We start from the raw sequence: 23,455 nt of genomic DNA, 5'->3' as shown, positions 1-23,455 counted from the left end.
AGTGTCCTTGCCTGTTGAAGCTTCCCTTCTTTTGTCGGATGTTTGTCACCTGGCCCAATAGCGATTGTTAATCGTGCTGGAGATCCACCTTGGGTCAATGTTAGGAAGTTGAGGATCTGTTACGGTTGGGCAGCTCCAGTGAAAGTTTGAGGTGGTGATTGTCATGGTCTCTGAGTTCCACAGTGAGTGGCCCAGGGCACTCTTGAGGACAGAGAGGGTTTATTTGACCCCTGCCTTGATATTAAGGCCAGCCGTTAGTAGAGGGAGTGGACACCCAACTTCACAGTGCTTGGTAATACGTATACTCCATCACTCGAAGATGGCTCTTTCCGCAAAGATTGTTTGGGCTATTGTGCTTAACCTCCATGCGGCCTTAGTGATTTCATGAGAAGGTGATACATCCGGGTGAGTGAACTCTAGAGCCCGGAGAACCGTTGTACACTGACCAACATGGCTGAAATATGTGAGAAAAGCTGAAGGATGTTACCCCTCTTCAGGATGTCAGCCATGCCTCTTGATTTGTAGTGCAGCTGTAACATTAGAAAGTTGGTATCTAAAGGCTCAGTGGGCATCTCGAGTTTTTGTGGTGATTGATTAAGTACTTCGCCCATGTTCTGCTCCCAGAAATAGTTTTGCTCATGCCAACTACCAGCAGCTAGTGTATATTGATTGGGCCTGATTCGATTACATGTTGTCGCATTCTGAGTTCTTCCCTTAAGGAATGAAAGGTTGGGTAGTGTGGATTCCTGCAGCAGTGTGACAATGAGTACTGGTGAGTTCTGGCATACTAATGGATTGTGCATTTCATTAGCAAGGCTCTCTGCAGTTTGCGCCACCTGCACAGATTTGACAGTAACTCATGCATACACTAAAACAACCTGGCACATACTCATGCACAGACTGGCATGCCCAGGCACACACTGACATGTACGCTGACACACCAATGCACACACAAATGTATACCCTGAGGAACCCAGGCACACACTCATGCATACCTAGTTAACCCAGACATCCACTTATACATACAATAACAGACCCCCACTAATGTATGTGTTGACATATCCAGACATAGACTGATACATACACTAACACACCCAGCGGCAGACTCATGCACACAGTCACAGATTGAGGCACACAATGATGCAGAAACTGATAAACCCAATCAAAAACAATAAGCAATACATTGATAAACTGAGGCATACACTCATGTCTACAATGATGTACTAGACTATACACACATGAGTAATTAGACAAACTGTTAACACATTATCATATATTCTAACCAAAAAACACAGCTCTTCTATGAGTGCTTGAGTGAATGGAATTGTTCTAACAAGAACCTTTTTATTCTCAAAGGGTTAATTGAACATTTTTTTTTTTTTTTTTTTTTTAAAGAAAGTGGTTTGAAAAACAGTTGAGAACCACATGAACCAAAGAACCAACATGTTTCACTGTTAAACATGTTTTGAAAAGTATTTAAAAAAAAGAAAAAAATAACAACTGTGGTTCCGGATAGGAGCAAACAAATCTATGATAGAGTATACCTTTGCACAGATGAGCGAATGACAAGTAGCGCAGTGAGTTGTGGATGCTTTCAGTTCTCAGCAGACAGCTGGCATTGTAATTGTGAATGATGATGATTGTCTTTCAGAAGTGGTATATGTTGAAGGACCTTCACCAGCTGCCTCTTTTTGGATCATCCTGGTGTACACCTTCTCATGTTCTGTCCTCAGGTGTTCCCATCTTGTGAGATCTGGCATCATTGGCATGGTTTCCCTTATCTTTTTGCCTCTGCTCCCTGTATTTTTGACTGCGTGCTGGACTTAATTTTAGCTAGTCAGGGTATGCTGGGGACTTTACCACTGCTGACCAGTGCTAAAGTGCAAGTGCTGTCTGTGAAAAGTGTATTGGTAATTGGCCTTTCCATGACTGTCATATTTGATTTACTATTAAGTTCCTAGTAAAGTGCACTAGAGATGGCCAGGGACTGTAAATCAAATTCTACTATTACGGCCTGCAGCACTGATTGTGTCACCCATATAAGTAGCCCTGTAAACATGGCTCAGGCCTGCCACTGCAGTATCTGTATGTGCAGTCTTGACCTGCCAAAGGTACCTACTTGCTAGGCCTAAACCTTCCCTTTTTATACATGTAAGGCACCTCTAAGGTAGGCCTTACGTAGCTCCATGGGAAGGGTGCAGTGTATGTTTAAGGTAGGACATATACTAATGTGTTTTATATGTCCTGACAGTAAAATACTGCCAAATTTGGTTTTCAGTGCACAAGGCCTATCTCTCTCATAGGTTAACATGGGAGCTGCCTTTAATATAATTAAAGTGTAGTTTCCCTTTGGGAGCAGGTATAAATGTGGAGTTTAGTGTCTCTGAACTCCCAAGTTAAAAATACATATTTTAGTAAAGTTTGCTTTTAGACTGTGTGGTTGAAAATGCCACTTTTAGAAAGTAGGCATTTTCTTGATTAAACCATTCTGTGACTCTGTCTGCTTGTGGATTTCCTGGCTGAGTCAGTTTGACAGTTGGGCTATTTCACCTCTCCTCTGGACAGTGACACAAAGCGAGCAGGGATGTTGCCTGCATATCCTGATGAGCCATCTGTGCTGGGAGGGAGGGGAGGAATGGTCACTCACACCTGAAAGGGATGCACCTGACCTCACACAATGAAGTCTCCAAACCCCTGGTGTGTGTCTGGGGCCTGGTCTGGGCAAGGCAGGATCTTACAAACAAGAGAGACTTTCTTTTGAAGTTTGCCTACTTCAAAGGCACAAAGGGGTATAAGTAGTGAACCCAAAACTCTTGAAAATTAGACAACTTCTGGAATCAAGAGGATCCTTTGCCAAGGACTAGAGCGGAAGAGCTGAGGAGAAGTACTGCCCCTACCTGTGACTGTGCTCTGCTGGGCTATCTTGCAGTTGCTGCTTCTGCCTGTGAAAGTAGACAAACACTGGACTTGTGCATTCCTGCTTGAGAAGTATCTCCAAGGGCTTGAACTGAGCTTGCTCCCTATTGTTGAAGTCTCATGGCCATCCAAGACTTCCCCCGCCAGTACCTTGACTCTCTGTTGAGCCTCATGCCATGCCAAGTGGTGCCCTATTCAGTCCCTCGGCCCTTGAAAAGTGAAGCTGGCAGACAAGTACTGAAAATCCATACACAGAACCCTGTGCGAATTTACGACGCAACATGTCTGATAAATGACACGCTTCGAGCTTTGCTGCTGAAATCGACGCTCCACCTGCATCGCGGCTGAGAGATTAACGCATCATGGCTAGAGAAATGGCTGGCAACACCCACTTACGGAGGCTGATAACGTATCAAATCCCACTCAGTGTGGATTTCTAATACCATGCAACCGGATTTTCCACACATCGTCCCTGGGCATCCAAGTCAAGCCAACTCTGCATGGATCCGAGGAGCCCCATCCAGAAATCGACACATCGTTCTCTTTCAAGGGAGAAGAACAACGTATCGCCGACCTGAGAAGGAAACGACGCACAACCTCACTTGTGAGTGAGGAATCAACGTATCGCTATCCTTTTCCAACGCACTCTCAACTGTGAGGTTTTACTTTGTGCAACAACAGCATTCTCATTGTTTTCTTTGGATTAAGACTCTTATTCTTTTGAAAATTCATATCTTGACTTGTGTGTATTGGATTTTTCATCGTTTTGGTCTTGGTTGATTTAGAGAAATATTTACTATATTTCTAAACTGGTGTGGTGTCCATTTGGTAGTGCTTTCACTGTATTACAGGGTGTGTTGGTACAAATAATTTACACATTGCTTCTGAAGTTGAACCTACCTGCTCATGCCAAGCTACCAAGGGGGTGAGCGGGGGTTAACTGAGGATGATTCTCCTTTACCCTGACTGGAGTGAGGGTCCTTGCTTGGACTAGGGTAACCTGACTGCCAACCAAAAACTCAATTTCTAACATTGGTGATCAGCAGTGAGGATTTGAACTTGTATTTGTACTTGACATACAGTGATTAAGTGTACACTACGGTTTTCAGTGCAGACCATTACGTGACCACATACAGCTTCTTTTTGCTTTTTCTCTTTTTGGATCTTTTCCCCACATACATATTTTTGGTGATCCTTGATTGATGTTTGAACTTCATTGGGAACTCCTTTTCTGCCTTGGACCTCGTACTTTTGTTGATGACTCAATCTGGAGATGTATCAACTGGAGCTACTTTTGACTTAGGGAAACTGGAGAACTATACAATTGCTCAGTTGACGCAGTTCTGCAAAAACGTAGCCTGTCCCATTAAGGTCTCTTCCTAGGAAGGAGGAGCTGCAGAAGGCACTGAGGACCTTGGTCACAGCCAAGGAAGCTGAGGGGCACACCGAGGGGGAGGAAGAGAATGAGGATGAGTGGTGCAATCCATACACAACGATATAGTGGGTGGGCCTGTCCAGGGAGAGAGTCTCCAGGGCAGGTAGCAATGTGTCATTCAAGGGTCTGAACCCTGAAGAGTTACAGGACAAACAGACAGAGAGGACTCACCAGCTGAGTTGGAGGAGTTTAGGATGCAAAGGGAGATGGAAGAAAAGAGGATGGCCATAGAGGAGAAGAAGATACTGTTAGCTCATGAGCTCAGCTTGAGGTAGCTGGATGAGAGGAGCCAGTCCAGTAGGGATGGTGGCAGCAATATTACAGTGTAACCTGAGAGGAGGGTGCACATTCCTAAAGACATTGTGAAGTATTACAAAAGGCAGGATGACATATTCTTGTGGTTCAGGGGCATGAGGCTGCTCTCCATATGAATCTGGTCCCTGATGCTCATTGGGGATGGGTCTGTGGAAGCACTTTGAGGTAGAGGGGAAGGATACTCTGACATCCTTAGGGGATCCTCAGGGGCTCACTTAATCTGCCATGAAGGACACCCTACTCACAAGGTATGGTCTTGCCCCTGAAAAGTATAAGGACAAGTTTAGGGCCTATAAGAAGAAGGAATCCCAAACATGGCTGGAATGTGTTGATTCTTACCCCAGGTCACTGGATGGTTGGGTGAAGGACAGTAAGGTGACAATATATGAGAGGCTTTACAATTTAATTGCTCGGGAGCACTTATACAGTTTATATTTTCCAGAGTTGGCCACAACCTAATTGACAGCAAGCTGACTCAACCCAGGAAGCCTGCACAAGAAGTAGACCATTGGGAGAGCACCAGGGTCCAGAAGAGGTATGGGGAAGACCACACCAAGGGTGGGCAGGGTACTTACCAGAAGAAAGGGGGAGGGTAAACAGGAGTAGTTCTCAAAAGTGCCCTAACCTAGTTCCCAGGGTATGGATTTCCAGCCCCTCAGTGAAAAGAAACCATGGTTCTCCAAAAGAAACCTGGGGAGGGGGGTCCCCCCCTAAGTGTTATGCATGTGACCAAGTGGGACATGTGAGAGGGGATCCCAAATGTCCCAAGGGTACACCAGCACCTACTGGTGCTCAGTCACAGAGTTTGCCCAGTGTAACGCTTGGGGGGGAGTTGGTTTCAGGTGGGTGGGAGCCAGCTGAGATGACTCTTTTCTCACTAGGGGACAGTGAGATGGTCCAGAGAACCCTAGTGCCTGAGAACACTAAAAAGTGCAGGCAGTGGGTGACCGTTAATGTGCAGAGGGTGTAGGCTCCGAGAGACACAGGAGCCAGTGTGACTACAGTGAAGAGTCACCTGGTGTCTGAAGAGCAGATAGATCCCCATGTACTTTACCAAGTAGTTGCAGTAGACAACTCAGAGCGCCTGTGCAGAGTGGCACAGCTTCCATTTGATGGGGGGGTCACAGGTCTCTTGACGGTAGTTGTGAGTCCAACCATTCCTGTGTATTGTTTGCTTGGCAATGGCCTGGAGGATTAATTTTGGAAGGAGGTGGAACACAGTTCACACTTGGAGATGTTGAGTCTGTCTGGGTGGGTATATGCATCTACCAGGTCAATGTCAGCCTGTCAAGGTGGTCAGAAGCCCCTGGAGCCTGAAAGCGTGGCCCAGGGAACCGCCAAAAAGAGGAAGGGCAAGGAGTGCGGGAAACTTGCCCCAGACGTTTCGATGGCACAGAAGGAGGTGGATTCTGAGGGTGGTGCCCCGGAGCCTACAGGGGAACAGGTAGCTGAGCTAGGGATGTCCCTGAGGTGCCACAGTGGCAGCCGGAAGGGGGACCCATGATGGAGGCATTCTGTGACGCACAACAGACATGCCCTTCTCTAGTGGGTTTACTGCAGCAGGCTCCAGACCAGGATCTCACCTGATTTATTGGGAGGAAGGCCTCCTGTATAGTGAGCCTAAGGTTCCTGAGCCTGGGTCAGCCCATGTCCTGGTGGTACCCCAGCGCTTCAGAACCATCCTACTGGGTCTGGCTCATGACGTGCCTTTAGCTAGACATTTGGCGCAGGACAAGACCTATGAACAGCTTGTCACCCACTTTTACTGGCTCCTAATGCGAATGCACTCAGATGCTCATTGTAGGTCTTGCCCAACTTGTCAGGCAAGTTGCAAGAGTGGAGAAAAATGTAAATCTCCCTTACAACCTTTTCCAGTGATTAGTACCCCCTTTGAAAGGTTTGGTATTGACATTGTGGGGCCTCTGTATCCCAAGACAGCCATGGGCAACAGGTTCATCCTGGCCTTGGTGGACCATGTCACCCGGTACCCAGAAGCCATTCCTTTGAGATCAATCACTCCCCTGTTGTGGGTCGTGTGTTGATGGAGGTTTTTACCTGTATGGGGTTCCCCAAGGAAGTAGTATTTGATAGGGGTACCAACTTCATATCTACTTATATGAAGTCTCTGTGGAAGGAGTGTGGGGTAACGTAAAAGTTCACCACTCCTTACCACCCCCAAAGCAATGGTCTGGTTGACGGATTCAACTGCATCTTAAAAGACATGATCATGGCCCTGACAGAGCTATTGAGGTGGATGTGAGACGTCTCCTTGCTATGTCTTCTGTTCGCCTACAGGGAGGTGCCTCAAAAAGGGCTTGAATTTAGTCATTTTGAGTTACTGTATGGCCACCCTGTAAGGGGACCTTTAAGTCTGGTGAAGGAGGGCTTAGAGAAAGTCCCCAGTAAACCTCCCCAGGATGTATTTAGCTACATGCTGGCCTTCAGAAACCAGACTGTCCACTTCAGAGGTCTCACAAAAGACAACCTGGAAGCAAGTCAGGCAGATATTAAACAGTGGTATGACCAGAATGCCACTCTGATTGAGTTTCAGCCTGGGCAAAAAGTGTGGGTAATGGCACCAGTGGAGCCTACAGCTCTCCAGGACAAGTGAACTGGGCCTTTTGAGGTGGTAGACTGCAAGAGCGAAGTCACCTACCTTGTGGATGACTAAGACTCCCAGAATCCCTTGAGGGTCCTGCATGTGAACTGTCTCAAGCCACACTTTGAGCGGACTGAGTTGTTCATGCTCCTAGCGACAGATGTTGCGGTGGAGGAAGAGAATGAGCCTCTCCTGACCTCCTGTCTGCTGGAGAAAATGATGGGTCTGTAGAGGGAGTGATCCTCTCCCCCTCTGTGACATCAGAACAACAGAGGGACTGTCACCGGGGATTGGGTCAGTTCACCTCCCTGTTCTCTTTGATCCCAGGGGTCACACACTTGTGTACACATGATATAGACACAGGAGACAGTCCACCCATAAACAGGAGGTTTACAGAGTGACTGATAAAGTTAGGGATGCCATCAAAGATGAGGTGTCTAAGATGTTATCCCTAGTGATAATTAAGTTTTCTAGCAGTCCTTGAGTCAGCCCTGTGGTCTTGATCCCAAAGGCTGCTTGCTGCTCCTGGTGCCACCCCAGAACTCCAGTTCTGTGTGGACTACTGGGGCCTCAATGCGGTCACTAAAACTGACACGCACCCCATCCCTCGAGCTGATGAGCTCATCAATCGTTTTGGAGCTGCCAAATACCTCAGCACATTTGATTTGACGTCTGGGTATTGGAAGATTGCCCTAACTGAGGGGGCCAAGGAGAGGTCAGCATTTTCTACCCTAGATGGACACTTCCATTTAAAAGTGATGCCATTTGGGATGAAGAATGCCCTTGCCACATTCCAGAGGTTGGTCACTAAGCTGTTGACTGGGCTGGATGACTTTAGAGCAGCATACCTGGATGATATTGCAGTGTTCATTTCCACTTGGGAGGAACACTTGCAGCACATCTATATAGTTTTGGAGGCCCTTCAGAAGACAGGCCTCACAATTAAGGCCAGTATGTGCCAAGTAAGGCAGGGCTAGTGGTCTATTTTGGACACCAGGTAGGGAGTGGCCAGGTGGCACCCCTACAGGGAAACATTGACACTATTCTGGCTTGGGAGCCTCCCAAGACCCAGACTGAAGTGAAGGCCTTTTTAGGCCTCACTGGCTATTACAGGAAGTTTATCAAGGGGTATGGCACCATTGTTGCCCCATTGAATGAGCTGACTTCCAAGAAGCAACCAAAGAAGGTGATCTAGACAAAGGCATGCAAGACCGCTTTTGATGCCCTGAAGGCTGCCATGTGCACAGCAGCTGTTGTACAAACAGATATCTCAGAGCATGGCATAGAAGCAGTACTCTTGCAGCTTAATGAAGAGGGCCTAGATTAAGCTGTAGCCTTCATTAGCAGGAGGTCACGTCCCAGGGGACATGGATGGAGTGCAATAAAGCATCAAGCTTTTGCTGTGGTCTGGGCACTGAAGAAGCTAAGACCCTACTTCTTTGAGACTCACTTCCGGGATCAGACTGACCACAGGCCCCGCAGATGGTTAATGCAGATGAGGGGTGAGTATTCAAAACTGTTGAGGTGGTCCATTTCCCTGCAGGGGATGAACTTATGGTGGAAACCCGTCCTGGCACAGAACACACCAATGCTGATGGTCTTTCCAGATTCTTCCGCCTTAGTGATGAGAACTACCATGAAGTTGGGTAGTTACTCCTCACTTTCAGCTGGGGGGACACATGTTAGACTGGGCATCCTTGGCGTGGTCTCCATTAACTTTGTGCCTCTGCTTCCCAGGTTATTGATGTGTCTTGGACTCTGCTGTTTTTGCTGTTTTTGATACTCTGGGCACTTTACTACTGCCATCCAGTGCTAAAGTGCAAGAGCTCCGATATAAAATATATGTGTAATTGGCTTTCCATGATTGGCATATTTGATTTACTAGTAAGTTCCTAGTACAGTACACTAGAGGTGCCCAGGGTCTGTAAATCACCATTTCAGGGGGGGGGGGGGGGTGGGGGGGTGACAGGCCTATGGATTAATGCTGCATCACAGGATATATAGGCATATACTTCACAAATTACACTGTCCCATAACATGTTTGCACATTGCGGACTGCTGTTGTGGCTTCATTGTTCAGTTTGGGACAGCCTCCTCACTCTTTTGTCCCTTAGACATCTACTGCTGGGGATGAATAGGAGATGGAGACATACCCCCGTGTACAGACCCCTGGTGGACTTGACTACACTGAAGGACTGGCACATAATACTCACCTAGAGACTGGACAGGGCCACAATCACAGAGCAGTGTGCCCAATTGGAGCCTCACCTGATATCTGCTATCCGTCACCCCACTGAGATCCCCCCTCTTGTGCCAGGGCTGTCAGTTCTCCATTTCCTGGCAACTGGTTCTTTCCAAGTGACAGTGGGCTTGGCAGCAGGAATGTCACAGCCAAGGTTCCTAAATATGCTCAGAACAGTGTTACCTGCCCTGATAACACACATGTGCAGCTACATTGCATTCCCCCAGGTTGAGGATTTGACCACTATGAAGGCTGGATTCTATGTAATGGGACGTATCCCCAATATAGTTGAAGCGATTGACAGAACACATATAGCATTTGTCACCCCACCAGAATGAACAGGTGTTCAGGAGTCGTAAGAGTTTCCATTCCATGAATGTGCAGATGGTGTGCTTGGCAGACCAGTACATCTCCCACGTCAATGCTAAGTATCCAGTGTCGGTGCATGATGCCTTTGTCCTGAGGAATAGCAGCATACCAAATGTGATGTCCCAACTACAGAGGCATATGGTGTGGCTAATAGATGAGGCCTGGTTCCCACCCAGTATATGTTGGTGTATGCCTATGGTGTTGGCCCTATGGGATAGTGTGTGGCTAAATGTTGTCCTTCAATATTTGCAGGTGACTCTGGTTACCCAAACCTATCATGACTGCTGACCCCTGTGAGGAATGGTAGGACAAGGGCAGAAGAACGTTGCAATGAGGCACATGGTCTTGGCAAGTGTGTGTCTATGGCTTCTTTCTGGTTCGCAGGGAACGTTTGCGGGGTGGTTCACGTTCTTCAGGGGGAGGGGTGCTGGTGGCCTGTTGGTCCTGTGGTGGGGCCTCCTCACCACTAATGGCAGTGGAAGGGGCGGGCTGTTCAGATGACTGGCAAGTGGGAGGGGCCCACTGGTGTGACACTGCCTCCCTCATTATGTTGGCCATGTCTGCCAGCACCCCTGCTATGGAGATCAGGCTGCAAGTCATCCCTGATCCCCTGATACTGTCCTTCCTGCAGCCGCCTGTTCTCCTGCACATTGTCTAATATTTGGCCCATCGTGTCCTGGGAATGTTGGTAGGCTCCCAGGATCTTGGAAAGTGCCTCCTGGAGAGTCGGTTCCCTGGTCCTGTCCTTCCCCTGGTGCACAGCAGTCCTCCCAGTGTCCCTGCTGGCCTGTGCCATGAATGGTGTACCCACTGCCACTGACTCCAGGTCCCTGATTGTCTTGTGTGCGAGGTGTGGCCTGCGGTTCCTGCAGAGGTGGACACACTGCTGATTGACGTGTCCCGGGGACAGAGGTATGGGGACACTGGGTGGGTGCTGTGGTGTTGGTTCCTGATGGGGGAGGCTATGGTGGTCTGTGACTGGGCTTGGGTGGCCGACTGTCCAGTGGTCCCTAATGGGCCTGGTAGATCGTCCAGACCCTGAAGACCAGAGTTACTGTCTTTACTGTGGGCCTCTTCTGCTGGTGGACTGGATAGTAATGGCGCCTCCTCTCCAGTGACATTGGCTTGGGTACCTGTGGGGAAGTAAATGATGTATTATTCTTCATGTGTATGACATTTGTACATCCCTGGCTTCCTCTCAATGGTTGTTATTGCCCTGCCAGCTTTTACTTGTGTATGTTGGTGTATGGTGGGATTTTTAGTTTCCCTATGCTGTGCATGTTTTAATGATGAGTGTCCATGCAGGGCTATGAGGAGTGTCCATGCACTGGTACAGCATGCAGGGTTTGACATTGGAATTAGTGTGATCTAATGGTGGAGTGTGTGGGATGGAGTGGAATGATGGGATTGAGAGTGATGGTGAGGGTGTGTGATGGCATGCAGGTATGGGTGGTGATAATTGTTGAAAGTTGACTTACCAGAGTCCAGTCCACCTCCAACTCCGGCCAGGCCCTCAAGATGCAGTATTGCCAAGACCTGCTCCTCCCATGCTGTGAGTTGTGGGGAGGAGGCGGGGGTCCCCCACCAGTCCTCTGTATGGCAAGCTGGTATCTTGCTGCTATGGAACATACCTTCCCCCAAAGGTCGTTCCACCTCTTCCTGATGTCATCCTTAGTTCTGGGGTGCTGTCCCACGGCATTCACCCTATCCACGGTTCTCTGCAATAACTCCATCTTCCTTGCTATTTTTATCTGCTGCACATATGCTCCGAATAGCTGTGGCCCTACCCAGACAATTTCCTCCACCATGCCCTTTAACTCCTCCTCATTGAAATGAGGGAGCCTTTGTGGTGCCATGGGTGTTATGTGATGTGAGTTAGTGAGGGTTTGTTGAGTAATATGTTGGGGTGTGTGACGTGGAATGCATGAGGGGTGTATGGGTGTGAGTGGTGTGTGGGTCTAGTTGTCGCAGTGGTCTTGGTGCCAGTCTTGTGCCAACGATTTGTATTCGTAAAGTGTTGTGGGTACTGTGGTTGTGTGTTTTATAGTGGTGTGGTGTGTGTATGGTTGTCAGGTGTGTGTTGTTTGCATTTTCCAATGTGGTGTTGTTTTGTATGTGGGTGTCCATTGTGAGTGCAGCGGAATGTACCGCCAATGGTTTACCGCTGTTGAATGTCCGCCGTGGTGATTCGTGGGTCATAATGTGATGGGAGTTGTTCTGTTGGGGTAACGGTGTGGGTTATAAGCCCGCCACTATAGCAATGACCTTTAGTCTGGTGGATTTGTTTATGTGGCTGAATTCTGTCAGAATGGTGTGTGTGTCATAATGTGGTGAATGGATATCTGCCATCATGGCTGTATGTTAGTGGCCGTCAGCATGGCGGTAAGCAGAATTTACCGCCAGTGTCATAATGAGGGCCTATGTGTTTGAAAATGCCACTTTTAGAAAGTAGGCATTTTCTTGCTTAAACTATTTTGTGACTCTGCCTGTCTGTGTATTACCTGACTGGGTCTGTTTGACTGTTGGGCTATTTGCTCCTCTCCTCTAGACAGTGACACAAAGGGAGCTGGGCTGTAGCCTGCACATCCTGGTGAGCCATCTGTGCTGGGAGGGAGGGGAGGAGTGGTCACTCAAACCTGAAAGGGCTGTGACTACCCTCACAGAATTAAGTCTCCAACCCCCTGGTGTGTTCCGGGGCCTGGCCTGGGCAATACAGGATCTAACAAACAAGAGAAGCTTTCCTTTGAAGTTTGCCTACTTCAAAGGCAGAAAGGGGTATACGTAGTGAACCCAAAACCCCTGAATATTAGATCACTTCTGGAATCAAGAGGAACGTCTGCCAAGGAGAAGAGCTGAAGAGATGAGGAGAAGTGCTGCCCCTGCCTGTTATTGTGCTTTGTTGGGCAATCCTGCAGTTGCTGTTTCTGCCTGTGAAAGGGGACAAAGACTGGACTTGTTGTGCTTTCCTGCTTCAGAAGAATCTCCAAGGGCTTGAACTAAGCTTACCTCTTGTTGTTGAAGTCTCAGGGCAATCAAAGACGTCCTCCTGTAAGTTCCTGGACTCTCTGCTGAGACTCCTTGCCTGCCAAGTGGAATCCTATCGAGTCCCTGGGCCCTTGAAAGATGAAGCTGCAGACAAGAACAGAAAATCCACACACAGAACACCGTGTGGGGATATTTATGATGCACCTTCTGCAACAAGGTCTGGTAAACGACACATCACCGGCTTCGAGGCTGTAATCAATGCTCAGCCTGCATTGCTGCTTTGAAATCAATGCATCGCGGCTGGAGAACCGACGTGCAACACCTGCTTACGGAGACTGATAACAACGCAAACCCCATGCAGCGCAGTTTTATAACACTGTGCGGCATTATTTTCCATGCATCCTCCAAGTCAACCTGACTCTGCGCAGGTCCGAGGTGCCCCATCCATATATCGACACATTGCTGTCCTGTGAGGGAGAAGATGCATCGCTGGCCCAACCAAAGAAGCAAACGACGCACGGCCTCACTTGCGAGAAATGGAACGACGTATCACTAACCTTTGCCGATGCTCGCTCGCCTGTGTTGCTTTATTTTTTACGCTAACCAGGTACTTTGTGTAACAGCAGCATTCTCACTGTTTTCTAAGCATTAAGGCCCTCATTACGAGTGTAGCAGTCTCAAGACCACCACACTTGTGATGGCGGTCGGACCGCCGCAGACAGGGTGGTCCAACCGCCCTATTATGATTGTGGCAGAGCTGCCATGGTCCGACCATCGACGCTGCCAGGCTGCCGCCAGCCAGCAGCCTGGAGGTCCTGGTGGTTGTAATCCATCTCCGCCACCTGCCAAACTCATAATGAGGCCCTAAGACTCTTAGGCCCTCTTTACAACCCTGGTTGTCGGTGTTAAAGCGGCGGTAAGACCTCCAACAGGCCGGCGGAAAAAAATGGAATCACGACCATGGCAGAAACCGCCAACATAGACAGCCGCTTTAACACTCTGACTGCCACGGTGGTACAAACAAACAGCTTGGCGGTCACCGCCAACAGACAGGCGGAAGACAATGTACCACCCACACTATTATGAGAGGCCAATCTGCCACCTTTTCCGGGGTGGAACCAACACGAACAAAAACACGCCAGAAACAGGACTTGGAAGGGAAAACACTCACCTTTACACAATCCACGAGGAACCAGGACGCCATGAAGCCAAAACTCCAAATACTCCCTGCGATAGTATTCCTGCTCCTCTACCAGGAGCACAAAAGACGGTGGCGACGACCACGGTGAGTACTGCACCTACAACACAGGGAAGGGGGAGGGAAAAGAGAGTGACACACACACGCAACATGCAAAACCCCTTCCCCCACCCTCACCCACAACAACAGACACGCAAATACATGCTGCAACATTACATGTACACCCCCCACACCCCCTGGAAGAACACAAGGACAAAAGGAAATGAGTTGAATGACTGTAATAAATAAAAATCCATTAGTCAAAACTTGAAATACAGTATTACAGTATAAACAATTATGTACACCAACTACACAAGTCCGTATAGTGCACCATTCATAGTTCGTGGACCACTGGGCCAAAAATGCATGGGCGAAGCCCACACTCGATACCTGACTCCAAACAGAGAGAACACTGCAGGGGCGTCAAATCGAAATGAAACAGGCACCTCAGGGGGAAGGGAAGGGCGGGCACCTCAGCCGGAAGAGTGCACTACGCCAGCTCCACGAGGGGGCTACATGCCTATTAATGTATCCTGGGGAGTGCAAAGCCACAGTCTCTCAAGGCTCTCTAGTGGATGATTAGCCCACTGCTCTATCCTGGGGAGTGCAAAGCCACAGTCTCTCAAGTCTCTGCAGTGGGTGGTTTGCCCACTGCTCTATCCTGGGGAGTGCAAAGCCACAGTCCCTCAAGTGGATAACAGTCTCCACTGGTTCTGGAGGGGGCCTTGTGTCTAGAGTGCTTCATCCTTCCAAGGACTGAGGTAGTGTATGTGATAAACCACTGGTTCTGTAGGGGGCTTGGTGCCCAGAGTGCTTCATCCTGCCAAGGACTGATGTAGTGGATGCCTTTCTCAACTGGCTCTGGAGGGGGCTTTGTGCCTAGAGTGCTTCATCCTGCCAAGGACTGGGGTAATGGATGTGATACTCCACTGGTTCTGGAGGGGGCTTGGTGCCCAGAGTGCTTCATCCTGCCAAGGACTGAGGTAGTGGATGCCTTTCTCCACTGGTTCTGGAGGGGGCTTGGTGCCAAGAGTGCTTCATCCTGCCAAGGACTGAGGTAGTGGATGTGATACTCCACTGGTTCTGGAGGGGGCTTGGTGCCCAGAGTGCTTCATTCTGCCAAGGACTGAGGTAGTGGATATGATACTCCACTGCTTCTGGAGGGGGCTTGGTGCCCAGAGTGCTTCATCCTGCCAAGGACTGAGGTAGTGGATGTGAGCATCGGTGCTGGCAGCGGGCTCTGTGGCATCAGTGCCAGTGGCGAGCTCAGTGACTGCAGTGCTTGCGGCTACCTCAGTGGCATCGGTGCTGGCGGCGGTGTCAGTAGCGGTGGTGATTGCGGCGGACTTTGTGGCATCGGTGCTGGCGGAAGGCTCTATGGCATCGGTGCCAGTGGCAGGCTCAGTGACTGCGGTGCTGGTGGCGGGCTCAGTGACTGCGGGGCTGGTGGAGGGCTCAGTGACTGCAGTGCTGGTGGCGGGCTCAGTGACTGCGGTGCTGGTGGCGGTGCGTGTGGCGATGCAGGTGGCGGTCTTGTCTGCCGTGCAGGTTGCCGTCAACGTGGACCTGCTCTTGATTTTCTGGCCCTTCCCCACTTTGGATGGTGGCGCAGCTGTCTTGCCACTATCCACTTTTGTTTTGCCTGATCCCTTGGTGGCAGGTGTTTTCGCCTTCTCCCTCCGGGATGTAGGCAACTTTTTTACTTTTGGAGGAGTCGGAATGTCCTTGCCCTCGCTCCGTGGAGCACTGGCTGCCCTGTTGCTTGGCGAACTCCAAAAGCCCACAGTTGCTGGCACCACTGTGCCCGGTGATGTGGTGGCTGAGGTGCTGGGTTGGGACCTGGAAAGGCGGGCTCTAGGGGCTGGAGTGGAGGAAGAGGTAGTGGTTGTAGGAGGTGTACGTTTGCTGACTTTGTGTGAAGGTACATGGGTTGGAGGCTGTTGTGAGGTGGATGGCTGTTGAGTGGGTGTGTGGCTGCGTTTGTGTACTTTGGGAGGAGGGCTCACAGACACACTGGTAGAGGACACAGGGGATGTGTGATCGGTAGTGGGGTGGTGAGTGCATGTGAGCGGTTTGTGGTGATGGGCATGCTGGTGATGGAGGTAGTGGCTGAAGATGTACAGCATGCAGGTGTGAGTGGAGACGAGACAGGGAGGGAGGAGGACGACGTGGAGGAGGGGGGCACAGTGGAGGCAGTGGATGTTAGTATGTCTGCATGGGTATGATGCTTGTGTGAGTGCCTGTGTGATGTGTGGTGCTTATGTTTGCCAGAACCACCCTTGTGTGTTGAGGTGTATGCATTCTGGTCTGATGGTGTGCTTGGGATAGGCTGAGGTACAGGGGATTGGGTCTGGGTGGAGGAAGTTGGAGGGGGGAGGCTGGACACAGGGACAATGGCTGCCATCAGTGCAGAGGCCAGAGCCTGAAATGCTCTCTGTTGGGCTGCTTGGCCAGAATGAATGCCCTCCAGGTATGCATGTGTTTGTTGCAAATGCCTCTCAACACCCTGGATGGCATTCCGAATGGTAGACTGCCCAACAGAGAGGGATCTCAGGAGGTCAATAGCCTCCTCACTGAGGGTCTTGGCTATACTGCATCCTGAGGGCCTCGCAGGAGTAGCAGGAGGAATGGACTCTGGTAAGTCAAATCTTAACTATTACATCCCCCACCCTACCTGCATGCTATCACATACCCCACCCTCACCCTCACCCACATCACTCCAACACCTCACATATGCCCCACTATCACAACCCACACCTCCCAATACCAAGCCCTACACAAGAATGCAAGCACTGGAGTACAGGGTCACCCACCCATTGCACACGATGGCACACACAGATTCAATAATCATGCCTTTATACTCCTGCAGGACCCCTACCCAACGTCACCAGACAGGAGGTTCCACACATGTCCACTCACCCACAGAAAAGGCCCACAGTGATGACAGCAGCTCTGTCCAACTGAATCAAGATGACCAGCCAGGCCCATCTGGGACCTCGGGACAGTCGGTTCCCCTGACACTGGCACATGCCACCACAGAGCCTCACCCCTCCGGAAACACCAGCACAGCACCCACCAGGCGGGCTCATCCCTCTGTCCCCAGGACACGTCAAGCAGCAGTGTGTCCCCCACTACAGGGAACCCAGGCAAACCCACCACCCCAAGAAAATCAGGGACCTGGGGCAGTGGCAGTGGGCACACGTTTCAGGGGACAGAGGAACAGGAAAACAGGGGAACTGGGAGGACTGCTGTGTGACAGGGGGAGGAAAGGCCCAGGGAACACACTCTCCACGAGGCCCTCTCCAACATCATGGGAGCGTACCATAATTCCCAGGAGACAATGGCAACTGTACTGGCCAAATTTCAGGAGACCCAGCGGCTGCAGGAGGAACAGTATTTGGGGATCAGGGAGGAACTCAAGTCCATCAACACCATCCTGGTCACCATTGTAGGGGTGCTGAAGGACCTTGTGAACACCAGGAGGGACACTGTGGCACAACAAGGGGCCCCTGACACTAGCCTGGATGATGAACAGCCCACCACCTCCGCCGGCGCTAGTGGACAGAAGGCACCGCCATAGGACCATGACACCAGCACACCACCCGCTGCAGATCGAGAACCACCCCTCAAATGGTCCCTGAGATCCAGGGCAAAGACAGAGAACAATGCCAAGACCCCCACCAGGAAATGAGACCACCCTGAATGTCATCCTTCTGTCACACTTTGTCACCCTGTCCATCCATTAACTGCCCTAGCTCCACTTCCTATGCCCCTTTGGACAATGCACCTATGAAACAAATAGACTGGAATCTGCCATGGACAATCCTACACATCACCCCAGCCCATTTTCCAACCCCCTCCAGTATTTTGCACTGAAATAAACACCCTTGAATCACAATCTGGAGTCAGTCTGTGCTTTCACAAATGTATATTTGCTATAACTAAGGAAAATAGCAATGTCGATTGTATTGTCAACATACCTATGTCACACAGCTCTAGTCCATGAGGTAATATAGCAGAGGTCACACAGTAGGACCCACATCTGTGAAATGGAAAGGCAAAGTGACAAGTCAGGGTCCATACACTGGGTGAAAGTGACAGACATATGATAGGTCTAACAATTGTATGAGATGTGTGAGCCAGTGACATCTTCTTACCTGTGTCTCACTGGAAGTATTGCTGGATAAAGTTGTTTCTGTTGTCAATATCCTCTTTTTTTGCCTCCTCTTCTTCACTGTCCACAGGCTCCACAGCTGCCACAAGACCTCCTTCTGGATCACCCTCCTGCAGAAAAGGCACCTGTTGTTACAAAGCTAGGTTGTGCAGCATCCAGCAGGCCACGATGATCTGGCACACCTTCTTTGGTGAGTAGTAGAGAGAACCACCTGTCATATGGAGGCACCGGAACCTGACCTTCAGGAGGCCGAAGGTCCTTTCAATCACTTTCCTAGTTCGCCCATGTCCCTCATTGTAGCGTTCCTCTGCCCTTGTCCTGGGATTTCTCACTGGGTTCAGTAGCCATGCAGGTTGGGCTACCCAGAGTCATCTGCAAATGTCGAGGGACAACTGTTAGACACACACTAACCCTTAGGGACAACCCCAGACCCAGACAACTATTCACACGGTATAGGGGGCTTGTCCTCACCTATTAGCCACACACGGTGCCTCTGGAGTTGCCCCATCACATAAGGGATGCTGCTATTCCTCAAAATGTAAGCGTCATGCACTGAGCCAGGAAATTTGGCATTCACATGGGAGATGTACTGGTCGGCCAAACACACCATCTGCACATAGCTCTGGTTTCTGTACACCTGTTCACTCCTGCGGGGGGTAACAATGCCACATGTGTCCCATCAATGGCACCTATGATGTTGGGGATATGTCCCAGGGCATAGAAGTCACCTTTCACTGTGGGCAAATCCTCCACCTGAGGGAAAACGCTGTAGCTGCGCATGTGTTTCAGCAGGGCAGACAATACTCTGGACAACACGTTTGAGAACATAGGCTGGGACATCCCTGATGCAATGGCCACTGTTGTTCGAAAAGACCCACTTGCCAGGAAATGGAGTACTGAGAGGACTTGCACTAGAGGCGGGATTCCTGTGCCTAGTTTATCCTCCCATGTAAAAATCACACACAGGAAGAGGAGGGACTTAAATAATGGCACTAAGCCTGCTTAGCGCCATTATTTAACGCCTGGTTGTGGGCGTTAGGGGACCTGTGGGCCATTTTCCATGCACATGGCCTTATGCCCCAAAAAATATTGGCCATTTACACCAGGGGTTAATTATGTTGATGCGTTCCTATCAGCGCAGTGGACTAGTAACAGTCTTGCAATTGAACCCAAATATTTTCCAGAATTTCTAGCAATAGTGCAGGGGTGGGAATTGGGTGATAGTTCTTGGGGGTGAGTGCATCAAAGGCAGGATAATGGGATTGCTCCAGATCTACATAAGCATTGGAACACTGGAATGTTGAGAGCTCCATTAAAAACAATGGAATAGCTCACATCTAATAATGGCTGGTGTAAGCCTTCTGCTCCAACATACCACTGTTTGTCTTTTTTCTCCCTTTATAATTTAAACCATTCTACCCTTAGTGGGTGGAATGTTCTTATAGTCTTATAACCTTTCTGCCTTTAATAGTCAGTATAGGCATATGCAGCAGACTATAAGGTTATATTGTTTCTTTTATGAAGGTATCTTGCTCAAAAAAGCCTTCTTTCATCTATGTTTGGGAAACTAGGGTCTTTAAAGCAGAAAGTGGATTTGAGAGTTTTAATCATATAATTTATGGGTCATTTAGACTGTTGTGAAGCCATTTAAGTTATAGCTTCATGCATGTTATTTTAGCAAAAACCAGGCCTGCTGCTGTGCACTTTAAGCTAGAGATATTTTATTCAGCTTTGTTTATTATTTTAACAATAGCCACATTTGCGGTCTTGTTTTATTTCTCTCTATCTAGCTGTTCTTTGCCTAGGCCAGCACTGCGTTCTTAAACTAGTCATTTCTTTCACTCTGTGCTTCTCTCAAGGCTGCAGTAAGATAGGTTGCCGTTAAACATTGTAACGCTTTCTCTCTGGTTTTCATAGAAACGTACACATCCTTACATAAGGACATTTTCTCAGAACATCAGCTGTTTTATTATAAAAACACTTCCCTGTCCCATATACTTTAGAGGGAGATTCCAGGCAGATGACCACAACTGTATGCTGATTGCTGAACGATTCACTACAGTTGTTACGCAGACTTCAGTCCTTTGCTCAGGTATGGGGGATGATATCTTCCCAGGGGAACCTGAAGGGCAGAATTACAGCTTACCATGATGTGCTCTTATATAACCTAGGTAGGAATTTGTCTATTGACTCTAGTGAGAACATGGTAGCGTTAGTTTTATGTTTCACTCTCCTTGTCACAATTTTAATCCTCTCATGTTTTATCGTACTGGTTATTGCAGTACATGCTTTATTATCTAAGATGCAGTTGCTTAATTAAAAATCTTATTGAAACATATACTGCCTCTGATTGTCCTTGTATACTTGAAAATAATGTAACTGAGAGGAACAGATGCAATCTGAGTGACCGCAATAGCCCTGAGGAGTCAACTATGTCATGTGCTCGGGTGCCCAATCATCCCTGCTCTTGGGTAGGGATGAGGCACTGCTAGTTAGCCGGAGCAAAACCCCGATTAGGCTGACAGGTGCACCTGTAGTGGGTTAGACTCAGTCTCCCCACACCGCAGGCGATTCTGACCCTCAAATCCAGTAGTCTCATTAGAATAATGAGAGCCTACGTGACAAGACTATGGCAATTCCTCCAATAGCATACTAGGTAAGTAGAGGCAATCACTTCTGCCTTCCTGACAGATGCCTACCTTCCATTCTTAGAGAGCCTCATTATGTCTACAGCAACCATTTTGATAAAAGTGTTCTCATAGTTGTGGCATGATGTATTTTTGAAAAAAATAACATGCTGGCTGAAAGATGCTTGTCATTGTTTTATATTTTGCTAAAAAAACAAAAGTGTGCTTTTCTTTTTGCAATATATAAATTCAGTGGCTAGAAAGTGTAGGATGAATTATTCATTCTTCAGGGCTAAATACAGACCAATGCTGATATTCTGGAGATAGAGGTGGTGAGCCTCTTATGTCATCATAGTGCGTTTTAGCAAATGAATTTGACTGGAAAATGCCTGTTGGTCACCTGTCACCTTTTCAATCAATAGAGCCAAATTGGATTACTTAGGTTTCCTAGACTTCCCTTTGGTAGATAGGCAATGTTTGCCACAGAGAAATTACTTTAGGTTTCCTGTACAACAACAACAGTGTTAGAGAGAACATGGTGGCTGGCTGAGGTGCCGGTTGCAGAGAGCTCCGCGGACCTGGAGACAGAAGAAGAAGGAAATTAGCAGATGACTTACTGGAGGCCAGGGGACTGTGATGGGAAAGGCAGTCAGAGATGCGGCAAGGTTTAGGAGGCATAAAGATTTGCAGGATAGGCATTGGAAGGGATGGGTGGGATCCGAGACTCAAGGCGAGCTGTGCCGTTGTTGAGAGCAGCAGCAGATGTTCACAGAGGGAGAGAGGCGTCAGCAAGAATCTCATTCCTGGGCAAAGGGGGCAGGGCTAGCAATAGCTCGAGAGGAGGCTGCCTGGAAGAAGCAGGTGGAGTGATTTCCTTGCAGACTACAGTAGAAGGTACACAAGGAACCCATAGAGAGGTAAACAATATTGTGGCATCCTCAGGGGGGTATGCTTCATTTTTTAACCCGTGTTTGTTCGGAAGAAGGACAGAGGGGTTGTCCCTTCCCAAAAAAATAAGGAAAAGTGGCAGCTAGGAGTTACAGTAGTGGATCAGCTTATTCTTTGCGGAGCACCAGAAGAGCAAGAAAGAGCACTCTAGGTTTAGTGAGTAAATAGGCTGCTCAGAGTCAGACTACAGTCTGCAATAAGGAAGTGCAAAATTGTCATAATAAAAGGAATACCGTTTTGAATAATTTGGCAACTGTAGCTGGCAGAAAAGCAAGGATTACTCCATCTTTAGGAACTTAATTTAGAGTGTTACCAGAAACGGCAAAAATGCCCACCAGTGAGGGCATTGCACAGTTCGAGGAAGAAACGTTAACCCCGGCTAAGAGGGAGGAGGAGAAGACTCCCCTAGTAGTTGTGGACATGATTGTCCCGGGAGATTACTCAGCCTGGACACAACAGAATTGTTCTGAATTATGCCCCCATAATCAAAAACCTCCGGGAGGAGGATAGGATGGTGAATGGGATGTACAATGTTTACACAAAGCAGGTCCTTTGGAAGGGAAGGACCCTGAAGACTCTTTTACCCTTTCTGTTACTGGTATGTTGAAAGCATTATCCATGGAATTGATGGGGGGTTTGAAACCTCTAAAACAAATCAGGCTGATATCAGGAGTCTTTGTGAGGATCTCAGTAAAAAAAATTATGATTTGGCAGGTCGAACAGTTGCTCTAGAGGAAGAAGTTGGTGACTTGAGGGCTACAGTGGAGGAAAGTAACGAAAAGAGGCTGGGGTAATGGCTAGGATGGAGTCTTAGGAAAATAATCAAATGAGAAACAACTTGAGGTACCTCAGAGACTTTGAGTGATTGGAAGTAGATGACCTGAAGGGGCTGGTAGTACGCTTAATAAAACAAGAAGTCAATTATGAGGATATAGAAATTGATATTGTCAAAGATATTCAAAGAGTTTATTGGGTTCCGGCAAAAATGCCCTCTAATAGAGATAAGCCAAGGAAGATCCTGGCTTATTTCCATAAATATGCAGTTAAGGAACGTATTCTGGCAGTACCATTGAAGAAGAAACTATTGACAGTGAAAGGGGTCCCTTTTGAGATTAGATCTGATATGGCATTTATTACTTAAAACAAACAATGGGAGTTCGGGAAAATAATTGATGTATTAAAACAGTTGAGTGCAACAGACCAATTAAGGCTCCCCGCATCTCTAAGGGTAATGGCAACCAATTAAATATATAAGGTGTCTCCCCTTCTAGCCCAGGTTAGTCAGGTACTGGAAAAGGCAGTCTCCAGGTCTGGTGAGGCGACCCTATCTAAGGCATTAGCGCCAGATTAGGAAGATCGGGTCAGTTCTCCTGGAGGAGGGTGGATGGGGTAGTTTGGGGTGGGGGTGGTGATGGGGTACACTGGTGGGGAAGCATAGAAGGAGAAAATGGGAAAAGGTCCTTGACAGAGTGGAAGGAGAGGGGGTTGAGAAGAGATGCAAAGAGTGGATGGAAGTCTAACTGGGAGGGATGACGGTAAAAGAATTAAAATTCTTGTCCTGAAATGTTAATGGTCTGCGGGTGAAGAGTAGATAAAAGAGGTTGCTGC

This window comes from Pleurodeles waltl, chromosome 2_2 (genome assembly GCF_031143425.1).
Source record: "Pleurodeles waltl isolate 20211129_DDA chromosome 2_2, aPleWal1.hap1.20221129, whole genome shotgun sequence".
NCBI classification, from domain to species: Eukaryota; Metazoa; Chordata; class Amphibia; order Caudata; family Salamandridae; genus Pleurodeles; species Pleurodeles waltl.
Note: the sequence above shows the minus strand (reverse complement) of the source record.